At 46.5% G+C, this 23,176-nt stretch overlaps 1 protein-coding gene across 2 annotated transcripts in view; it reads left to right on the plus strand.

The window, feature by feature from the left end:
* CNTFR (ciliary neurotrophic factor receptor) overlaps nucleotides 1-23,176 on the plus strand; it is a 343,463-nt gene that overhangs the window by 56,178 nt on the left and 264,109 nt on the right. The window contains exon 2 of one of the 2 annotated variants that reach the window (XM_058172426.1): nucleotides 19,549-19,658. The exons of the other annotated variant lie outside the window; for it this stretch is intronic. The gene's annotated coding sequence lies outside the window, so the exon portion shown is untranslated. The remainder of the gene's footprint in view (nucleotides 1-19,548; nucleotides 19,659-23,176) is intronic. 2 annotated transcript variants of the gene reach the window in all.

The following is a 23,176-nucleotide window of genomic DNA, read 5'->3' on the forward strand; positions in this document are numbered from 1 at the left end:
CCATGTACATGTCTACACCCACGACTGTGTTGTTTCTCCATGTCGTATAATATAGTTGGGTATATGCATAATTTTGTATTTATTTATTTTGTCATGTTTTATGTAGTGTACATTGGAGATGGTGACCCTTTGAGAGTGGTATCCAACGAAATTTCATTTTAATGTATGCCGATTAGTTGTACATTCAAAGTGACGACAAAGCGAGTCTAAGTCTCTCCCACTCAAAGTTTCAAGAGGGGAGGGAGTAAGATAGTTGTGGATCTATCTGGGGTAATAATATCAATCACATTGAAGTGAAGAAAAAGGTTAGAAATGTAAACATCAAGAGTGCAAAGAAGGTGTTCTGTTCCCCTCGCCTCAGTCCAAGCGATGACTTAATTAGCCGGCACTATCAGCTCTGACAGTAAACTAGTGACTGTCTGCCAAGTGTCTCTGTTATCTCCCTTGATGCCAATGAGTCAACAAACAGTAGTTCAGCTCTAGTCAAGCAGTTTCTTTGCCTGCTACGAAGAGGCATAGCAGCCCTCGCCAGTTTTATATCCTGTGGGGTGTGGCTCCATGACTCAGCACTTCCTAGGCCTGCCCCACCTCTGCTTCTGTTGTTCCTGCCCCTCCTGCCTACGAAACATAGGGTCCAGCCAGGCCTGATTGCCATCAGCTAGGTCTGAAGGCGTGGTCTGGGGGGGAGGGAAGAGTCAGGGGACGGAGGCCTCGTTATCTCCTCCACCTGGCCTGCCTCTGGCTCCTGGAGCTGAGCCAGGGAAGCCGGTGCTCCCGAGGTAAGTCCTGATGGCCCTTCCCCCTCACTTTCCAAGTCACTTTCTGGCAGGAGGCCCGGCTCAGGAGGCGCAGACACAACAGAAGGCCTAGAAACAGCGCAGAGACGAGCAACAAAGATGATTAGGGATTGGAGGCTAAAATGTACAAAGAATGATTGCTGGAATTGGGTATGTCTAGTTTAATGAAACGATGGACTAGGGGAGACATGAGAGCAGTCCTCCAGTATTTGAGGGGCTGCTACAAAGAAGAAGAGGGGATCAAGCTATTCTCCAAAACACCTGAAGACAAGACAAGGAGGGAAACTAATCAAGGTGAGAAATAACCTGGAATTAAGGAGAAATATCCTGACAGTGAGAACAGTTAACCAGTGGAACAACTTGCCTCTAGAAGTTATGGGTACTCCATCATTGGAGGTTTTCAAGAAGAGACTGGACTGCCATTTATCTGAAATGGCATAGGGTTTCCTGCTTGAACGAGGGGTTGGACTAGAAGACCTCCAAGATCCCTTCTAACTCTGTTAGTTTGTTGTTCTGCTATTTTGCCTTAAAGTCCAAACTCAGTGGAGGAAATGCCTTCAAGGCAGGGGTGAAATGCTCCCGGATCGGACGGGATCGCGCGATCCGGTAGCGATGGTGGCTGCTGGTTCGGAAGACCGGTAGCAAAAATCCCTGGCCCCGCCCCCTGCCTCTGCTGAGCCGCACCATCTGCAGAGGGTTTTTTTTTTTTACTTTTAAAAGCCGGTTTTGGTTCAGCCGAAACAGGCCTTTAAAAGTAAAAAAAAGCCTTTGAGGATCCTGCTCCTCAGCTGAGATCTGCAGCCTTTAAACTAAAAAATTAAAATTAAAATTAAAGGCTACTCTGGGGATCTCACCTAAGTTCCTCATCAGCAGAACCTTAAAAAACATGTTTTCTGTAGAAAGCATGTAGAAAAACTCCTTTTAAAAGAGTCTAAGCCACTTACCTGATTACTGATCGACCTCATGGCTCTGCTCACAGCCCGAAAGCCCCAGTTTCACTTTTAGCACAAGACAGAACTAATCTAAACTTAGCTAATCTATTTCACCACTGAGTGATTAATGCTGTCTGGCTGAGGAACTCTGGGAATTGAAGTCCACAATAAAATAAAATAAAATAATAAAATAAAATATTTGTGCAGCTTTCTGAGATTTGGTGTGTTTCTGTAGTGTTTCACTCTAACTACAACAAACACACAAAATCTCAGAAAGCTGTATGTGGTATTGTGTGTGTGTGTGTGAGTTGTGTGTGTGTAAAGTGTGAAAGTTGGTTTTTGAGCTTTTTGTGGCTGTGTGAAGTGTGAAGTGCAGCTGCTTTTACATTGTGTGTGAGTCAGTTGTGTTGTGTTGTTTTGTGTGTGTGTAAAGTGTGAAAGTTGGTTTTTGAGCTTTTTGTGGCTGTGTGAAGTGTGAAGTGCAGCTGCTTTTACATTGTGTGTGAGTCAGTTGTGTTGTGTTGTGTGTGTGTGTAAAGTGTGAAAGTTGGTTTTTGGTGCCTCTTATTGTTTTTTAATACTTTGTTTATTATTTTTATTATTTATTTTTATTGGCCACGCCCACCCAGTCATCTGACCACCAAGCCACGCCCACCAATTAAGCCACGCCCACAGAACCGGTAGGGACAATTTTTAGATTTCACCCTTGCTTCAAGGCAATTAACATTTGGGCAGTTCTAGTCATGAAATACACAGCTGGATTGGTGGACTGGACTCAAGCAGGCCCTGGATGGAAGGACCAGGAAAGTAAGGACAATGAATCACTCGCTGCCTTCATCCTTGCAGCGATATGGACGGACACGATTGAGCAGAGAAAATAGGTAGATACAGACTGTTTTGAGTACATCAAACAGTGCAAGAAGAAAAAAAGGATCAATATCTGAAGGATAAAGTAACGATGCTACACTGAAGCTAGAATCCCAGGAAGGTCTACTGAGTAGTGGAGAGACCAAACTGATTTACAAGAAAGATCAAATTAAGAAAAGAAAAGGAGCATGGGAAGGCAAAGCTTTACATGGCCGGTACATTAAAAATAATAGCAAGCCAAACAGTTAATATATAATATAACAACAGGGTTGGAAGGGACCTTGGAGGCCTTCTAGCCCAACCCCCTGTCCAGGCAGGAGGTTGTTAATAACAAGACCCGGCAATATCTAAGAGCAGGGGAGTTAAAGAAAGAGACGGAGGGGCTCATTCTAGCTGGAAAAGACCAAGTTTTGAAAACAATGCATACAAAGCTAGAATGGAGAAGACAGCAACAGACGGCAAACGCCCCCTTCTGCAAAGAAGCTGAAGAAACAGGGGACCACCTGGCAAGCTGCTGACAGAAGATCGCCCAGACTGACTACAAGCAGCGGCGCGACAAAGTAGCAACAATGGCACATTGGAAGATCTGCAAGAAATATCATTTGACTGCAAGCGAGAACTGGTGGGACCATTGAATAGAGAAAGTCGTAGAAAGTGAAGAAGTTAAATTGCCCTGGGACTTTAGAATTCAGACAGACAGACAGGTACCTGCCACATAACACCCAGGACTTAACAGTTGTCGGTAAGAAAGACCAAAAAGTCTGGATAGCGGATGTGGCAATACCTGGAGAGAGCAGAAGAGAAGAGGAAGAGTAGCCATTGGTACAATCCCAAAACATCTGGAGCACCACTTGAACGGTATTGACAAAATCCCCATGGCTCAGCTTCATTTGGAACAGCTTACCTTCTGCAACAATACTTTAATGCTAGGGAGTTGCCTGGAGTAAACACTGACTTGAAGGCGTGCACATGCATGCGTACACACACACACACACACACACACACACACACACACACACACAAAATCAACAGTAAAGAACCAGCAGTCAAGAAATATGCTGCAGACAAGCAGTTGTTAGAGCAGCCTTGAAGGAAAAGAGATTCGGATGTCAAGATGTGTCTAAATCTACAAAGATCAGAGTCATGCAGGCAACTGTATTCCTGGTGGCATTTTACGGAAGCAAAAATTGGATTTTGAAGAAGCAGGATAGGAAGAGTATTGACACTTCTGATCTTGGGGGTGGGAGAAGCCTGGTGAATCCATGATTTAAAAAAAGCATGTTTGTTTTTTTAAAAAGGATCACCAAACAAATCAATGTAGAGTATTTCCTTGAAGCAAAAATGGCCATGCTCAAATTATCCGGCTGGAGACCCATTAAGCGAAGGCTCTGATGTTGGGAAAAGTAGAAGGAAATAGAAGAAAAGGAGGACCAGCAGAGAGGTGGGTGAACCCAGCTGTAGTGGTGGTAGGTCTGCTATTGGAAGACCTGAAGGAACAGTTGGGGACCGATTATCGGGGGGGGGGGGAAATTATGTTGTTGTTAAGAGTCAACAATGACTTGATGGCACCTGATCAATCAATCAACATGAAGATCTGGGTCTTTGGAGAAGACAGTGATACCAATAAAGGAGATTATTTGTAGCTTAGAGTTGACAGGAGTAGTCCCTGGTGCCTGGGTAATTTCATTACCCAACTAGGTGACATCATCAGTGGTAGTCATCTAGATGTATCTAGTACTAGATGACTAGCACTGTTGATGTTACCTAGTTTGGGTAATGAAATATCTGCAAGAAAACGACCAAGCTCAGAAGTCAGTAAGGCTGGGAAAGGTAGAAGAAAAGAGAAGAGGACTAACCAAAGCTGGATGGGTCTTGGGCAGGGGTCTGGTCTAGAAGACCTCCAAGGTCCCTTTCAGCCCTAGGATTCTATGACTCAGTTGTAGTGGTGATGGGTCAACTATTGGAAGACCTGAGGGATCAATTTGGGGACAGGACATCCTGGAAAAATAATCTATGTTGTTGCTAAGAGTCAACAAGGACTTGATGGCACAGAGTGCATCAATCAACATGAAGACTAAGCTCTCTGGAGAAGTTGATCATGCTGGAAAAAGGTGGAAGGAAAGAGAAGAAGAGGAGGACCAGCAGACGGGGGGGGGATGGACTCAGTTGTAGGGGTGATGGGTCCACTATAGGAAGACTGGAAGGATCAGGTTGGAGACAAATTATCCTAGAAAAAGTATATCTGTATTGTTGCTATGTGTCAGACATGACTTGATGGAAGATTTGAAGGTCCAGCAGGTTGGGTAGATCCTTCTGGAGAAAATCTACCTGGTTGGCCATTAAGAGTTGGCACCAACTTGATGGCACTTTAACAGTAACCAAGGCCTGTGGGCATCTGGAGGGGACAAGTGTTGATATTGTGTTGCAAATGGCACGTGCTTGTGCCAGACATAAGGACAGGAGTGGGTCTTTTGTGAATGGTGCCTCATTGCGTTCATTGGCACTGAGGCTTGTTACCAATGCTACTATCACCACTTTCTAACTGACCTTTAGTAAACATGAAAAGATTTTTTAAAAAACCCGAGAAAGGGAACCAATTATTCCTGACTTTTGAGCACACGTCTCGAATCTGCTCTGCAGAAAAAGGGCTGTTTTTCAGAGTCGACCTGTGGGTTGCGCAAAAGTCTAATTTTGTTGCGTGACTGGAAAGCTCCGTTATTCATATTTATATCCTGACTTTGTGACTTCATAAGAAACACAAAGTGGCAAACATTCGTAATACATCTTCCACCTCCCTATTTTCACCACTACCACAACAATTTGGTGGGGTGGGGTGGGTTGAGAGGGAGGGGCTGGCCCAAAATCACCCAGATACTTTCATGCCAAAGGCGAGACTAGAACTCATTTTCTCGTGGTGATTGGTCACCCAGCCAGCGTTTGTATCTACAGTGGGACTAGAACTCACCGTCTCCTGGTTTGTAGCCACGAGAGCAGCCTGCACAGCAATGAATGGGGCTGTTAGAGACCGCCCATCTTCAAGTCCCCAGGCTGAGGATAGCTGACCTCCAAGGTCCCTTCCACCCCTGTGATGCCACCATGTTGAATGCAGGGGCACCCCTGGGCTCTGGCCCATCCCTCTGGCGTGGTGGGGAGTGGGTTCCTTCCAGACTGGGTAGCCACAGAATTGCAGCCAGTCTCCCCTGCTGCCCCCCCTCCCTCTTCAAGCAGACATAGATTCCCCATGGTGGGAGGTGGGGGAGGGGAGGGGGGAGCTGCACTAATTACGCAGCATTCATTATTAATGCAATGAAATTGCCCGGAGGAGCCCATGTAATGCGAATAGTGATACAAGATATTGGTTCGAGCATTTAATGCGCCTGTTTGTTCATTATCTTCCTCCGCCCATGAAGTCATTGAACTGTGTCTGGATGGAGTTGGAACCTCCCTCCGGCTTCTCCCCCTGCAGCCCCTCCCCAGACGCAGCCATGTCTCTGAAGGCCCCCCCACCCCACCCCTTCTCATAGCTCCTTGTCTGCTGATGCCAAAGTGCTTTCTAGCTGGGCTTGCTCACGTCTAAATTACATGTGTGAATTTGGCAGCAGTGGTTGAAATGCCCCTCGGGCGGGGGAGGGGGGTTGGAGACCCTGGAAAATGCAGGGGTCCTCTTGTGGGGTGATCTCTGCCCAGGGAAGAGGCTGCCCAGGTGCTGAGCCACAGGTTGGCAGATGGGTGATGTTGGTCTCTGAGGAGCCTGGGAGAGGGCCTGAAGCATTCATTCCTGCCTGGTACATGGCGTTTCCCAGGAAGCCTTTGAGCTCATTGGTTTTGTTGCAGATGTTTCATGACCCAAGTGGGGAACACCATCAGAAGAGGAGGAGGAGGAGGAGGATAGTGGAGCCCTTGGTGGTCCCTGCTTGGTTTTCTTTCATTACCCAGCTAAGTAATGCCATCAGTGCTAGAAGGGAATGGGTGTCTAAGGAGATTTTCAGTCATCCAGGTCATGCTTGTCCTGTGGAACAGTTTGCCATCAGAAGTTGTAGGTACTTCATCACTGGCGGTTTTTAAGAAGAGACGGGACAGACGTTTGTCCGGAATGGTCTAAGGTCTCCTGCCTGAGCAGGGGGTTGGACTAGAAGACCTCCAAGGTCCCTTCCTTCTAGCTCTGTTCTGATTGAGGTGCTTTTCCCAAAAGGCAACTGGACTTTCTTGGTTTCTCATCTTCAGAACCGAAGACCTGAAGAAGCTTCTTGGATGAGAAGCGAAACGTTTCCAAGAAAAAACCCCAAAGAAGTCCAGCTGCCTTTTGGGAGAAGAGAGTCGGGTGCTTCCCAGGGGCTTGTCCTCTCAGGGTTCTTGAGACCGAGCAACTGGGTTGCCAGACAAGGGTGTCAGAAAGGCTCATAAAATGGGGGCAAAACTCATTTAACAACTGTCTCGCTTAGCAACAGAAACGTTGGGCTCAATTGTGGTCATAAGTCAAGGACTGCTTGTCATGTAGAGGAAGGACCCCTTCATCATTTATGCCCCTTTTCAGCCTTCCCTGAGTAAATGCAGGTAGCCCTCAGCTGCTGCTAAGCGAGACAGTTGTTAAGTGGGTTATGCCCCATTTCGTCAGCTTTACTGCAATTGTTAAATGAGGCCCTGCGGTTGTTAAGCTAGGCACACGGTCATTAAGTGAATCTGGCCTTCCCCATTGACCTCGCTTGTCAGAAGGTTGCAAAAATTGATCACGTGACACTGCGACCGTTATAAATATGAATCAATTGCCGAGGGTCTGAATTTCGATCACATGACGGTGGGCAGGCTGCAACGGTCGCAAGTGCGAAAAATGGTCCTAAAACCCACTTTTTTTAGTACCGTTGCAACTCTGAACAGCCACTAAACGAATGGAGAAGGGAGTGTGGGAGGCTGCAGCCGAAGCCCCGGCCTCTCTGATCCTTTTGAAGCAGGGCTGAGAACGAAAGGGGAAGCCAGGCTCTGAGGCAGCAGCCGAGGCGGACAAAAGGGGCCTTTCTTTGCAGAGCCCAGCCACTTGCACCAGCCCCCCCCCCAATACCAGCCATGGGGTGGCTCTCGGCAGGGGGCTGTGCCAGCAAGCCAGCATTAGAAGGGATTTGGCAAATGAAGCCGGTGCCAAGCCTGACTTTGTAACTGGAAGACGAGGCTTCAGAAGTAATAAGCGTGGGAGAATGAGAGAGAGAGAGAGAATAAGAGAGAAAGAGCGAGAAACAGAACATGAGAGAGAGAGGGAGGGAGGGAAAGGGAATAAGAGAGAGAAAGTGGAAAAAAGAGAATGAGGAGGGAGGGAGTGTGACAGAGCGAAAAAGAGAGAGAAAAGGAAAGGGGTTGAATGAGAAAGAGAGAAAGAAAGTGAGAGGAATGAGGAGAGAGCGTGAGAAGGAAAGAGCAAGAAACAGCACAAGAAAGAGAAGGAAAGGGAGTGAGAGAGAAAGAGAATGAGGAGAGAGCGAGAGAGAAGTGAGAGAGAGAGAAAGGGAGGGAGGGAGTGACAGAAAGATTCATCTAGAATGAGAAGAGAGAAGTGAGAGAGAGCAAGAAAGAGAGAGAGAGAGTGAGAGAGAGAGAATGAGGAGAGAAAGTGAGAAATGAAAAAGAGCGCAACAAAGTGAGAGAGGGAATGAGTGAATGAGAGAGAGAGAGAGAGAGAGAGAGAGGCAGACTGGCTCCAAATCTGCCAGCCAGCCAGCCCTGAGTTAATCGCTGCTCTGCAGCTGCCCTTTCTGTCTTCTTCAAAGTTGCTCTTTACTCGGAATTGAGTCGGTGGGGCAACCTGGTGGGAGGGGGCAGGGGGGGGGCACCAGAGTCTGGGAAGGAGACGAGTTATTAGTTGGCGGCTCCGGGGAGGAAGCACAGGAGAGGAAGGGAACCGGCTGGGAAGTGGAGAAGGGCAGGTGGGGTGGGGTGGGGAAGGCAGGGGGTTGCTTTGGTTTGGACCCGCCTGTTGTCTGAAGCCCCCCTAGTAGAGGAGAAGGCAGAGAGGAAGGTCCTGATGGGTTCGATTCAGACGCCAGAAGATGCAGAGTCTTGGAAAGGGAGGAAGTCCAAACTCCAGCCCTCGTTCATTTATTAGCGAATTGGTCACGGAGGGAGGGAGGGAGGGAGGGTTGTTGGTGGGGCGACTTTTCTCCCAGCCCCAGAACTAGATCAGAAAAACTCCTCTTGTGTTGCCTGAAATCATTTCTTTATTCTTATTTCTTTATTAAATATTTCTTTATTAAATATTTCATTTTAAATGTATTTTAAATTTGGGATTTGTATTGTGTACCTATGTGTCTGTACACCGCCCTGAGGCCTTCGGGAGAAGGGCGGTCTAGAAATCTAATAAATAAATAAATAAATAAATAAGAAAATGCATATGGCCGCCCATCACATTCCCAGTGATTCTGGGTGAATTTGCAGAAATAAAGCCTGAAACACAATGCTCAATAACTCCACCACCATCACCACACCACCCTGGCAATGCCAACCAAACCAGTCTCTTGATGGGCTCCATATGCCCCTGGGGACCCCAGGCCCTCTGGCCAAACCACCTTTCCAGAGAGTGTCAAGGGGAGGCCAGTCTTATCTCTGCAGGGATGAGGATCCACATGGAGGGAGCCACCATGGAGAAGGCCTTTCCTCCTTAGGAGAGGGGAGCCATAACATCTCTTGGCTCCCTGCTCTGGTGGGTCAAGTAGAGATGACTGGGAAATGATGGTCCTTCAGATAACTGGGTGGGAGCCACCACGGAGAAGGCCCCTCTTCTTGGTCCCACCAGATAGACTTTGTTAGAAGAGGGGATCCCTAAAATCCCCCACCTTCCTGCTCTGGTGGGTCAAGTAGCGATGACTGGGAAATGAGGGTCCTTGGTGCTCTCTGAGCTTGGTGGTTTTCTTGCAGACGTTTCATTTTCCGGGGGGCCATGGGGGATGTGTCTGTAAGTAGGTTTCAGTGGAGAAACGGCTGGAGATGTTTCTCTCGCATGACTTTGGAAAGTGGCTATGTTCCACAAGGTTTCTCGCAAGCAGAAACTTCTCAAATCCCATTTTTAATTGCTCATCACCTAAAACCCTTAATCCCACAAGAAGGGGACATGTCTGCCGATGTCCCTTGGGTCCTCCAGAGCAGAGGTCTCCAAACTTGGCCACTTGGAGCCTGGCAGACTTCAACTCCCAGAATTGCTGGCTGGGGAATTCTGGGAGTTGAAGTCCACCAGGCTTCAAGTGGCCAAGGTTGGAGACCCCTGCTCCGGAGGTCCGTTCAGCATAGTTGCAGCCTCCTTCTGAAGAGGACCAGCAGCCCTTGGATTCCTGTCCCAACCATCAGGTGACCTCTCTCCTGCCTCCAGTTTGGGGGAAGAGGACTTTTTGGGAGCAGGTGTGAGGCAGGATGGCAGCCTGAATTGTCCTCTGTAACCTTCATCAACAGTTGGGCTGCTGGGATTGGCAAGGATTCTGCGACATCTGCCAATCCAGCAAAACTGGAGGTGCCAAACCCTCTATTCTCCCAAGTTCTCCATCCTCGGCAGGTTCTCCAGATGTGACACCTACAAGGCACCCAAGCTTAGCTGGCTCCAAGGAAGCTTCCTGCACGTGTCACATCTGGAGAACCTAGAGAACAGGAGACCCCCAATTTTGCTGGCACATCTGCAAACGTTGCCGATCGGGGCCTGTGAGACCGCCAGCAAGATAGAGACAGGGGGGGGGGGAAGAGAGAAATTCAGATTTGGGGCTCGCAAGCAAGCAGGGCGCTTTCCTTTCTCCTGATCCCTCTTGTCTAACAGTCAACCTTGCCTGCTGCTTTCTCGAGAAAGGCCCAATTCTGTTTATTCATTCAGCTTGTCTCCCTGTAAAGTCCCACTTACTCATGGAGCCTAGCCTGGAATGACTTATTAGTCATGACAGATAAATAGAAGTCACATCTCCGGAAGTGGGATTTATCAGCACACCAGCTCTCGGGGAGGGGAGGGGGGGGAACTGATGATCTTGCTGGCTGGTGCGGAGGCAGAAAACGGCTGTCAACCAACAGAGGCCTCCTATTAGTAACTGAGCTGGCAACGAAGAGAGAATTGTTGTCAGGCTACAGTGAAGAGAAGACCCCGAACAAAACGTTGTGCTAATCAGGATTATTTTTTTTTAGGAGGAGTTACAGGAAAGACGGGTTGCAGGCTCTTTCGAGGTACCTTGTAGAAGGCAATAGAATGAATCAGCTGGAAGGGACCTTGGAGGTCTTCTAGTCCAGCCCCCTGCTCAAACAGGAGAACCTATACTATTTCTAAAAACCTCCAGGGATGGAGCACCCACGACTTCTGGAGGCAAGCTGTTCCACTGGTCAATTGTCCTCACTGTTAGGAAGCTTCTTTTTAGTTCTAGGTCTCTCCTTGATTACTCTCCACCCATTGCTTCTTGTTCTGCCCTCTGGGGCTGCTTCCTCAGTTGGTCTCCAGGAACTGAAGAGGCCTTGCTAGGAGAAATCAGGAGTGGTAGGATGGGGGAAGTGCTACAGGTTCGCTCCAGTTTGGCCGTGCTGGTAGTTTCACTATCGGTTCGGGTGAACTAGTAGTAAAAAAAAAGCTACCAGTTTCTCCGAACCGGTATTTCCGATGATCAGCAGCTGTGCAGTGGGGTTTAGCTTTCTAGCAAAGCTAAATCGCGTGCTACAGCTGATTCTCCCCCCCCGCTTCTACTTACCTTCCCAAGCCTCCTTTTGGCAGGTGTTTGGTGCGCAGCGTTCATGCACAGCCAGCAAACCGGTAGGAAACCACTGGGATGGGGGCCAACAACCACCCTTTTGTCCTGCCCTTCTTTCTTCGTGGGTTCACTCAACAAACTTAAGTCAGAGACGAGACCCAATTGCCCAGCTAGTGAAGCTTGTCTACATTCAGTGCAGTGAAGAGCAAGAAAGATGATGAGGGGCCTGGAGGCTGAATTGTCTGATGAATGGTGGAGGGAAGTAGGTCTCTTTAGTCTAAGGAAGAGAAGGGTTGGGGGAGACATGATAGCATCTTCCAAGCCTTGACTGGAAGTTATTCTCAGAAGCCCCTGAGGGCAGGAGAAGCAGCAACGGGTGGAAGCTTATCGAAGAGAGATCCAAACTAGAATTAAGGAGGAATTTCTTGACAGTGAGAACAGTTAATGGCTTTGCCTCCAGAAGCTGTAGGTGCTCCTTCACCGGAGGTTTTGAAGAATAGCAACACCAAGAGCATGTAGACTTGATAGTGCTTCCCAGCCCTCTACGAGCGGTTTATAGAGTCAGCCTGTTGCCCCCAACAATCTCAGTCCCCATTTACCGACCTCGGAAGGATGGAAGGCTGAGTCAACCATGAGCCAGGTCAGGATTGAACTCCAGACTGTGGGAATGCAGATTTGCTTGCAATACTGCCTTCTAACCATTAGGCCGCCAGGAAGAAGACAGTCCTATGTCCAGAATGTCACAGGGTCTCCTGCTCAATCAGGGGGTTGGGCTAGAAGACCTCCAAGGCCCCTTCCACCTCTGTGAATCTACATTCTCTTTAGCTGCAACTGCAACAGGTGCAGCTTTCTGAATCTCTCAAATTCTTCGAGATCTTTCAATGTTCCTGAAGCTGCTAATTCTTGAGACAGCATTCTACCTGTTTGGGTTTTGGGCTGTTTCCTCTTTTCCTTCTGTTTTTTTTTTAGTTTGAATCGGCAGCCGATTTCTAGTGGGAAACGAGGACGGGATGTTTGAAGGCGTCCCTTGCAGAAAGAAGCGAGACGTACATGGCCACTTTTACAAATGGGAAGATGACACAACATGAAAAATACGAAGTGTATAGCAGTCAGGAGTCCCGAGGGGAAAAAGCAAACTTGTGAAACATCTTTGTGAAAAATGGCTTGTCTGAATCTCTTGATGAATGAATGTTTAATAAACCGATCCTGGTATGAGCTTGTTCGAGCCATTGGGGGCACCAGCAACTCAGCAGGGGGAGGGAGCTCAACTAACCCCATCCTGGATGTTGTGTCATTTTGCCTGAGTGGTCCTCCAAGGTCAAGAAGGCTGCAAGGTACACCTGGTCCCCAAATTCAAAGAACAAAAGAGTTTCGGTTTTGCCATTCAGGGAGATCCGAAACTTCCTTCCCTGAGGTCATGTTTCCTGGATAGCCGGGGCGGCAGTGGCTCTCTTGAGTTTTTGATAGAATCTCTCTTCCCAGGAGTTGCCAATGCTTTAGAATGGGGTGATCAGGATGGGCATCTTGGATTCTTCTGCTCGCAGAAGGAAAGTCTGCCCCAACCCGGCTCCCTTCCCCGGCACAGTTAAAAGCAGGGATAACCCACCTTGACAAGATTTGTGGATTTCAACTCCCCGAATTCCCTAGCCACCATCCATCCATCCATCATGCATCTATCTTATCTATCTATCTATCTATCTACCTATCTATCTATCTATCTATCTATCTATCTATCTATCTATCTATCATCCCTATCTATCTATCTATCTATCTATCTATCATCATCCCTATCTATCTATCATCCCTATCCATCCATCTATCTATCTATCATCTCTATCTATCTATCTATCTATCTATCTATCTATCTATCTATCTATCTATCTATCTATCTATCTATCCATCCATCCATCCATCCATCCATCCATCCATCCATCCATCCATCCATCCATCCATCCATCCATCCATCCATCCATCTATCTATCTATCTATCTATCTATCTATCTATCTATCTATCTATCTATCTATCTATCTATCTATCTATCATCCCTATCTATCTATCTATCTATCTATCTATCTATCTATCTATCTATCTATCTATCTATCTATCTATCTATCATCATCCCTATCTATCTATCATCCCTATCCATCCATCTATCTATCTATCATCCCTATCCATCCATCCATCTATCTATCTATCTATCTATCTATCTATCTATCTATCTATCTATCTATCTATCTATCTATCTATCCATCCATCCATCCATCCATCCATCCATCCATCCATCCATCCATCCATCTATCTATCTATCTATCTATCTATCTATCTATCTATCTATCTATCTATCTATCATCTATTATCTGTCTGTCTGTCTGTCTTTTGCGCCTGACAGTAATGCACAAACCTGGGAAGTTATGGAAACACTTCAAACTCTTGATTGGCATATGAAACACGGTAGTGCAACGTTGCTGATAAAAATGGTTTAGATGTATCATCAATAATGGGTTGGCAGACCATGGTACCCGATGTCCTTCTGCCCACCTCCATATTTTACCCATGGTTGTCTCCAACACCCCAGCAATAATTCAGTGGCGTTTCTGGCCAGCTCAGACCCATCTCCAAGGCTGTTTGCATCCGAGGACAAGAGGCAGTTGGGTGAGGGTCTCTGTCAGACTGTCAGACATGGCACTGGCGTTCAGGGATTCCTACCAATGGGAGCTGTGAGGGAGGGGGTGCCAGGGGGAGGGGGCAAAGGCAGAGTTAAATGTCTCAGTAGCTACCACCTGACAAATGTGATGAATTGGTGCACAGCCTGGGCTGCCGGTGTGACAAACAGCCTGTTTCCTCCTTCAGGCTTCAGGAAGGCTGCAATTATTTCCAATTGCTGTGCAAATGAGTTTCTCAGATAGGACCACATGGGAATTCCCCCGTATTTGTTCTTGTTTAATGGTCCTTCCAAAGAGCAGATCTTAAAGAGCAAGAAGCAAGGAGATCCACAGATTCCCAGGGTCTCAGCCAAAATTCTCCCTCTGGGCTGTTTGGTTGCGGAAGTAAATGACTGGCAGGTCCCTGCCCCTTTCTTATTGGCCTGTTAACCTTCATTTGGCCCAAGTGAGTTGACTTGACTTGAGTTGAGCTGACTTGACTTGGGTTGGGTTGGGTTGAGTTGACTTGGATTGAATTGGATTGAATTGAATTGCAGGGAGGACACTCTGTAAAAGGGGCTGTTTCTATTTAGGACTTTTGACTTGACTTGGGGTTGGGTTGGGTTGGGTTGACTTGGATTGAATTGAATTGCAGGAAGGGCACTCTGTAAAAGGGTCTGTTTCCATTTAGGACTTTATATAGTTGGGGATACTTTAAGAGATCCTTCATTGAGCAGGGAGGGGGTTGGACTAGATGACCTTTGAGGTCAGGCCCAGCTGTCAGGCATCTGTGATTCTGAGCAGGGGTTCCGGATGTCGGTAGCTTTTGGCGAAATAACAGCAACCTGTCTCCCAACAGAAGGAAGGGAAAGTGGATGAAGAAAATGCTTGGAAAAGAGTTAGGAAAAAAATTGCCAGTGTCACAGAATTCTGTGGTGTTAATGGGAAATGTAAAAAAAGAAGGCAGCGAATGAAAAAAAAAATGCATCTCTGAGAATAATGGCTACCCCAAAAAATGAGGAAAATACATATTGAGTATCGTGCACAGAGAGAGAAAAAGATAATTTCAAGGAATGTAGTCAAAGCGAACAAGGGCTGGTTTGTATTAAAGGAGAAAGAGAGAATGCACTTGATAGAAATACGAAATCGGTTTGGAGGGGGGGGGAGGAAGCGGGGGCCTCCTCAGAATGGCTGAATTTAAAATGCAAGAGAGAATCTGACTTGGGTTGAAGACGGAAGAGAGGAAATGCAGCTGGAAATACTGCAGGTATCTGCTCAGGTGTGGCCTGGAATAGAAATGAACGTTGTTGGTGTTGCCTGTGGGAGATTCTCCGTCATCCAGGTTGTCCCCAAAGGTGCTTCACATCCAAGAAGAACTAAAGAAGCTTCTTGGGTGAGAAGTGAAACATCTTCAAGGAAAAAAACCAAGGAAGAAGGCCCAGTTGCCTCTTAAAAAAGCATATTTGGGATTATTTTATTTTTTTGCATTTATATCCCGCCCTTCTCCGAAGACTCAGGGCGGCTTACATTGTGTAAGGCAGTAGTCTCATTCATTTGTATATTATATACAAAGTCAACTTGTATTGCCCCCCCAACAATCTGGGTCCTCATTTTACCTACCTTATAAAGGATGGAAGGCTGAGTCAACCTTGGGCCTGGTGGGACTTGAACTTGCAGTAATTGCAGGCAGCTGCTGTTAATAACAGACTGCATTAGCGGTCCGAGCCACAGAGGCCCCTCTTGTTGGATTGTTGGCATCCATGAAAGAACTGATGTGAGATGTGAGAAGGTTGTAAGCTGGGAAGGCTGGAGCTAAGGATGGACTATTGAATGTTGTTGGCTCACTGAATTTGGTTCCCAAGACCACCAGAGGTTAAGAAGGTGTTTGGTGAAATGGGATTGTGGGAAGAGTCAGCAAAGACATCCTGTGCAAAGAATATAGAATCCTGGAAGGATTCTAGTCCAACTCCCTGCTCAAGGCAGAAGACCGTATACCATTCCAGATCAATGGTTGTCCAATCTTTTCTTGAAAGCCTCCAGTGATGGAGAGCCTACATCTGCCTACAGAGGCAGAATCTTCCATTGTTTCATAGCTCTGATAGAAGTTAAAAGACCTCTGAGCGCCCCCTCCCCTCTTTTTAGCACCTCTCTGCCTCCATGGGGAGACAGGAATCCCACCCAGGATAAAGAGAAGTGGCCAGAGGTGGCATCGACATGTAGGAGGGAGAGCTACCTTTCGAAGTTTCACACACACCTCTGGATCAAAGCCCAAATGAGGAACATCTCATACTGCACATCTGCAAAGGAAGGATACGGGTTAAAACCAGCACGTACAGGAACCAGACCTCTGAGTTTGCACCAAGGACAAACCTCTTGGTTCTTGGGAATAAATGAGTCCCTTTTCTCACAGTATGTCTGGATTTCATTTCTTAAAATTGGTTCTTGCCCCATCCCGGCTCATGGAACCTCAAAATATTCTTCAACCAGGAAATTCCTCCTTATTTTGAGTTTGGATCAACCGAGTTGGAGGTCTTCTAGTCCAACCCCTGCTTAAGAAGGAGATCCTATAACATTTTGGATAAATGGCTGTCCGGTCTCTTGTTGAAAACCTCCAGTGATGGAGCAGCCACAGCTTCCAAAGAAGGCAAGACCCACCACCGATTAATTCTCCTTGCTGTCAGAAATTGGATTGGAGAGTGCCGGTTATTGGTCCTTGACAGCCACTGAGAAACGGTTTGAAAGTGAGACAATAAGGTTGCTGATTTAGAGAAAAAAATGCCTGATAAAGAGAACAGGCATGAATTATGGAATATTTGGAAGGGAATATAGTAAGAGTCAGAAATTTGGTAGCTGAATCAAAAAGACCAGTCAGCGCATGGCAGGAGAAAGATACGGATGCAAATAAGTGAACTATTTAGCAAATTATTCATGCCAGAGTCAGGCAGGTGCGATGCCCCCTCGGTCATTTAATATATTTGTGGATGCGTTTATGAAAACGGAGAGAGGAGACTTCAGAGCTGAGCCGGCTGGGGACGTGAATTTACATGCGCTCTTGAAAGAACGTCACGTCAGGCTTTGAGAACCCAGAGAATTTGCATTGAACGCTCGATAGTTTGCATGTTGCAAGGAAGGACTGGGAATTTAGAAAGACCAAAGTACAGGTAGTCCTCAACATACGACCACAAAGGAGCTCAGAATTTATGTTGGTAAGCGAGACGTTTGTTTGGCTCCATTTTACAACCGTCTCGCCAGACTTGCTCAGTGAATCACTGCACTTGTTAAGTTAATAGGCCGGTTGTTACTACTATGGAGAATGTTTCTACAGATATAGTAGTCCTCGACTTACAACCACAATTGGGCCCAAGGTTTCTGTTGCTAAGTGAGACAGTTGTTATGTGACTTTTTTGCCACTTTACATCCTTTCTTGCCACTGTTGTTAAGTGAGTCACTGCAGTTGTTAAATCAGGAACACGGCTGTTAAGTGAATCTGGGTTCCCCACTGACTTTGCCTGTCAGAAGGTCACAAAAGGGGATCACGGGACCCTCTGGGATATGTCACTCGTCATAAATATGAGTCAGTTGCCAAGCCTCTGAATTTGGATCACGTGACCGGGGGATGCTGCAATGGTCATAAGTGTGAAAAATGGTCATAAGTGACTTTGGGCAGTGCTGTTGTAACTGCGAACGGTCACTAAGTGAACGGTTGTAGTTGCGATTGTCATGGAAAACAGAACAGAGAATGGCAAAAAAAATACAGGTGCTCTTCAACTTACAACAGTTCATTTAGTGACGGTTCAAAGTTACAACAGCATTGAAAAAACTGACCTATGACCGTTTTTCACACTTACGACCGTTGCAGCATCCCCATGGTCACGTGATCAGAATTCAGAAGCTTGGCAACCGACTCATCCTTACGACCGTTGCTGCGTCCCAAGGGTCACGCGATCCCCTTTTATGACCTCCTGACAAGCACAGTCCAATAGGGAAGCCGGATTCACTTAACAGCTGTAGTAAGGAAGGTTATAAAACGGAGCAAAAGAACCGTCTTGCTTATCAATGGAAATTTTGGGCTCGATTGTGGTCGTAAGTCCAGGTCTACCTGTATGTGTTGTGTACAGATAATCCTCAACTTACAACCGCAATTGGGAACAGAATCTCTGTTGCTAAGCGAGGCAATTGTGAGTTGATCCCAATTTTATAACTTTTTTTTTTTGCCCCCATTGTTAAGCGAATCCCTGAGGTTGTATGTGACGTCGCAAACTTGTTAAGCGAATCCGTCTGGCCTCATTGTTTTTGCGTGTCACAAGCAGCGACCCTGGGATCTGCAACTGTCATAAATACAGGCCGGTTGCCAAGCACCTGACTTTTGGTCAGATGACCGTGAGAACGGCCATAAGTGTGAGGACTGAACATAAATCACATTTTTTTGCAGAGCAGTTTTAACTTCAAAGAACCATTAAACCTAAGCAATAGGCTTACTCCTTTTTGTAACTCTACTAAACACTTTTTAAGCCCCCAAAGAAAAGCCTGCCGAAAGCATTCAAGCTATGAACGCCTGTTGGGTTTCTCCTTACCGTATCCCACCCTTCCCTCTTTTGGGTGGGGAAATCTTCTTACAATCCTGGCCGTAAATCTAGTTTTGAAGATCAGCCACAATAACCTGACAGGGTGATTGCAGAAAGGAAACGGAGCCTGGGCAAACGGTTACGACCTCTGGCAGAGGAAGAAGGAAGAAAAGCCGTTCCTGCTTTCCCTCTAAACCTTTTTATGTAAACACCCTCCCAATATATGTTACCGGCAATTTTGTGGAAAGCTGGCATTGTCTACAATGCCTAGGAAATCTATAGGATGCCTGGCATTTTTCAGCGAAATAGGAAGCGTCTGTGTTATTTTAATACGTTATATATATTTCTCTAGGCATTGTAAATTTTACCTAGGCATTATAGAGAATAACAGGAGCTACTAAGTATGGAAAGACAGTCGTAAAAAGACATGTATTAATTTTGGCAGCTGCCAAAACAGCCAGTGCAATCCTAGGCTGCATTAACAGACGGATAGAATCAAGATCACATGAAGTGTTAGTAGTGCTTTGTAAAGTCTTAGTAAGGCCACACTTGGAATATTGCATCCAGTTTTGGTCGCCATGATGTAAAAAAGATGTTGAGACTCTAGAAAGAGTGCAGAGAAGAGCAACAAAGAGGATTAGGGGACTGGAGGCTGAAACATATGAAGAACGGTTGCAGGAATTGGGTATGTCTAGTTTAATGAAAAGAATGACTATGGGTGCCATGATATTTGAGGGGCTGCCACAAAGAAGAGAGGGGGTCAACTTATTATCCGAAGCAACCTACAAGAAGCAACGGATGGAAACAAACCACAGAGAGAAGCAACCTAGGACTAAGGAGAAACTTCCTGGCAGTGAGGACAATAAACCAGCGGAACAGCTTCCCTCCAGAAGTTGTGGCTGCTCCATCCCTGGAGGCTTTTAAGAAGAGACTGGACAGCCACATGTCTGAAATGGTATATGGTCCCCTGCTTGAGGCCCCTTCCAACTCTGGTATTCTGTTATTCTCTCTGGGAAAGCTTCATCCCGAGTGACCGATGCATTTCTCTTGACAGGTGGCCCCGTTTTTCAAGGAGAAGGACTCGGAAGACGGAGAGCGTGGAGAAGCTGAGGAGAATTGGATGCACCTCTTCAGCCAGATCCTGCGATTGAGGACATCCAAGCGGTGAGTGTTCAGATCTACCTGGCGATGCTCTTTTGGCAACGAAGAGAGGGCGTTATTTTCAGGCCTCTGTGCCTCAGGATCTTGTTTCGGGCACCCTGCGGCTGTTTCTTGACGGGGGAGCTGCTGCTGGCAAGACCATTCAAGCCGGAGGCTGCCAGAGGGATGAATGTCAAGGGCAGCCAACAGAAACTTTACTGAGTGTTGAGTCGATGTTGAATGCCTCTATGGGCACCGAGGCTGGAGAGGTTTCTGCCAGGCTACGAAGCCTCCTCCGGTCCTCTAAAACGTACCTTTTAAATGCTGAAATGTGGCTTTTCCGCAAGAGAGAAAGAGCAAAATTGGTCTTGCTTCCCCGAAGCATTTCCAGGTTTTCTATCGTTCTCACTGTCTTTTCCAGCTGGGCTGCAAAGGATGGGAATTGTATACCCTTATTTTTTGAAAAACACCAGTTGAGTAGACACGTCGATGCCAGGACTTGACAGAATGTAATATTATATTCCCCGTTCCTGGGGGATTCTGCATGGCTTTTTCGCACTGACAGAGGCTGCCAAGCATAAATTTTGGCGTTGGCCCTGGGAAAGCGGGCATATCCAATACCTTGTTTTTTTGTCCGGTGAATTGAATCAGGTTCTGTGTTTGCTCTCTCTTTGGGATGATGACGAAGGGAGGGCGTGAGTGGCACGGGCTGTTGACTCACCACGGCGAGGTCATGATCCAATCCAGGCAATGAGCTCAGTGGGTAAAGATGGAATTGCTGCTGTTGGCTCTCGTGACCAGCCTGACTCATCCCAAGTTCTCCAGAGGCTCCTTTTGCACGATTTCACCTCCTTCTGAACATGATTTCAGCTCTCGTTTGATGCTGGATTGTCAAACTCCATCTCAAGTCAGCTTAATACAGGCAGGAAATCTTTCTTCAAAGCCTGGTTTTTTTTTAAAAAAAAATGGGGGGAGGGGAAAGGAGGGAATAACATTTTAGATGTGGTGGAAAGGCAGGATTTGAACTGGAGGATGGATTTTTGTTTGTTTGTTTGTTTTTGGAGCAAGTTTCAGTCTAAAGTAGGTTTTACTTACAGCCGGTCTGTGATTTATTTACTGGATGTTCCTTTCAACAAGAGAGTGTGGCTTTGTGTGTTTCTTAGATGCTCGTGGAAGTGGACCTAAAATGTTCTGAATATTTCATATTTCATTTGGGCCATAAAGATACCACTTACTGGAGGAATGGTGGATTGTTCTTTTCTTACCGGCCACTTTAGCTGCAGAGAATAACAAGACCTTGAAAGTTTAGATTAGATTACAGAGTTGGAAGGGACCCTGGAGGTCTTCTAGTCAAACCCGCTGCTCAAGCAGGAGATTCTATATCATTTCAGACAAATGGCTCTCCAGTCTCTTCTTAAACACCTCCAGGCTTGGAGCACCCACGACTTCTGGAGGCAGCCTTGTTTAGGGGCAGGTTCTGGATGGCCTGTGGCCTGGAGTTGAAGATGGTTTGGAGAGGGCTATGGGCCTTGGTCTTCAGGCCACCACAGCAAGAGAGACCGGTGATGCGGAAGGTCCATCTCCATATGCTTCAGCACCAAGCTGGCAAGGGAAGTTCTCCTTAGAGCAGAGGGATCCAACCTTGGCAGCTGTAAGACCTATGGACTTCCAACTCCCAGAATTCCCATCCTTCCTTCTTTCTTTCTTTCTTTCTTTCTTTCTTTCTTTCTTTCTTTCTTTCTTTCTTTCTTTCTTTCTTTCTTTCTTTCTTTCTTTCTTTTATTTGCATTTATATCCCGCCCTTCTCCAAAGACTCAGGGCGGCTTACACTATGTCAGGCAATAGTCTTCATCCATTTGTATATTATATACAAAGTCAACTTTATTGCCCCCAACAATCTGGGTCCTCATTTTACCTACCTTATAAAGGATGGAAGGCTGAGACTTCTTTCTTTCTTTCTTTCTTTCTTTCTTTCTTTCTTTCTTTCTTTCTTTCTTTCTTTCTTTCTTCTCTTCCCTTCTCTTCCCTCTTTCTCTCTCCCATTCTCTCCTTCCTTCCTCTTTTCCTTTCTTTCTTTTATTCTTTCTTTCTCTTTCTCTTTTTCTTTCTTTTTTCTTTTCTCTCTTGCTTCCTCTCTCCCATTCTCTCCTCCCTCCCTCTCTCTCTCCCTCCCTCCCTCCTTCTCTCTCTCTCTCTCTTTATTTTTCCTGCCTTCCTGCCTGCCTGCCTTCTCTTTCTTTTGCCAACCAGGTGCTTTGATATAGGTTGCTGTTACAACAATTTCTTTAGTAACCATTCAAAGTTACGGGAACCTTGACAAAACCAACGCAAAAGAAAGAAGTAAAATTGAGCACAGCTCACTTATCAGAAATTCTGTTCCCAATTGTGGCCATAAACCCAAGGACCACTGCTAAGGCCATGATTTTGAGTGAAGTCATATCCCAAAGGTGCTTTTTCCGAAAGGTAACTGGACTTTCTTGGGTATTTTTTCTTTCTTTGAAAATGTTTCACTTCTCCTCCAAGCAGCTTCTTCAGTTCTCCTTGGGGCAACCGTAACCTGGGTGACTGAGGGCGTCCATAGACCTTCTGAGTGAGTTGGTAGCTTGCCCATCCCGTCTTTCTCTGAGCCCCAGGAGGTGCCCGGGGCTCCCTAGCTCTGCTCCTACGTTTCTATGGCAGAGCCAGATTTCTCCCTTGCCGTCCTTTTCCTCTTGCCTTGTGGCAAACTTCCGCTGGCGTCCTCCCCACTCGCCTTTCATCATGTCAAGCCCCCCAATCTTCCTTGATCCCTCTTGTTTTCACAGCACACACAATTCCACTAACAATGGCAATTACCGTTACGCGGTGCCTACAAGGTAACAGCCGGCATAAGAGGATCCGGAGGGACAGAATTAAGGCCTTCTAATATGCCAAGGCAAATTAACGTTGCGAAATTAGTCCTGTGTCTGGTCGGAGATCTGACAAACGTCTCTTGCACTAATGGAGGAGCTCGGCTGGATTTGTGGCCCGGAGTGAGAAAAGGAGGAGGGAAGGAGGGCTTCGAGGGTCTTTCTGACCACTGCTAATGCTTCCTTCAGTGCCAATCTCTCTGTCGGTGGAGAGGCTGCAGCCGGGAGCGAAAAGGTCAGTGGAAGTTGGAGCTAAACCCTCTTTGATCCAGCAGTCTATGCAGGGGTTATGTTCCCCCTGGTAAGAGTTATAGGCATTATTTTGCTTTCTGGAATAAATGGTTGATGCTCCTGGGGACTGGAAGGCTTTGTTCCTTCTTCTTTTAGATTTATCCGTCCTTGTCAGGATCTCAAAATTAAGAAAGACACACTGTGATTCTTCTAAGCAGATTCCTTTATCGTTCCTCGCCTACAGACAGAATCTTGTAAGAGTGAAACAGTCCACTTCCTTAAAGATATACTTTGGGAACTATTAGGGAGGAACCATCTTCACCTCTTTCTCTCACATAAATGATTGAATTGAATTGTCTCTTGCTCCTCTGGAATTCTGCCTTCTGGAAATCTGGAGGGGAAGGGAGGAAGGAAGGAAAGGGA

The sequence above is a fragment of the Ahaetulla prasina genome, chromosome 2, assembly GCF_028640845.1.
Source record: "Ahaetulla prasina isolate Xishuangbanna chromosome 2, ASM2864084v1, whole genome shotgun sequence".
NCBI lineage: Eukaryota > Metazoa > Chordata > Lepidosauria > Squamata > Colubridae > Ahaetulla > Ahaetulla prasina.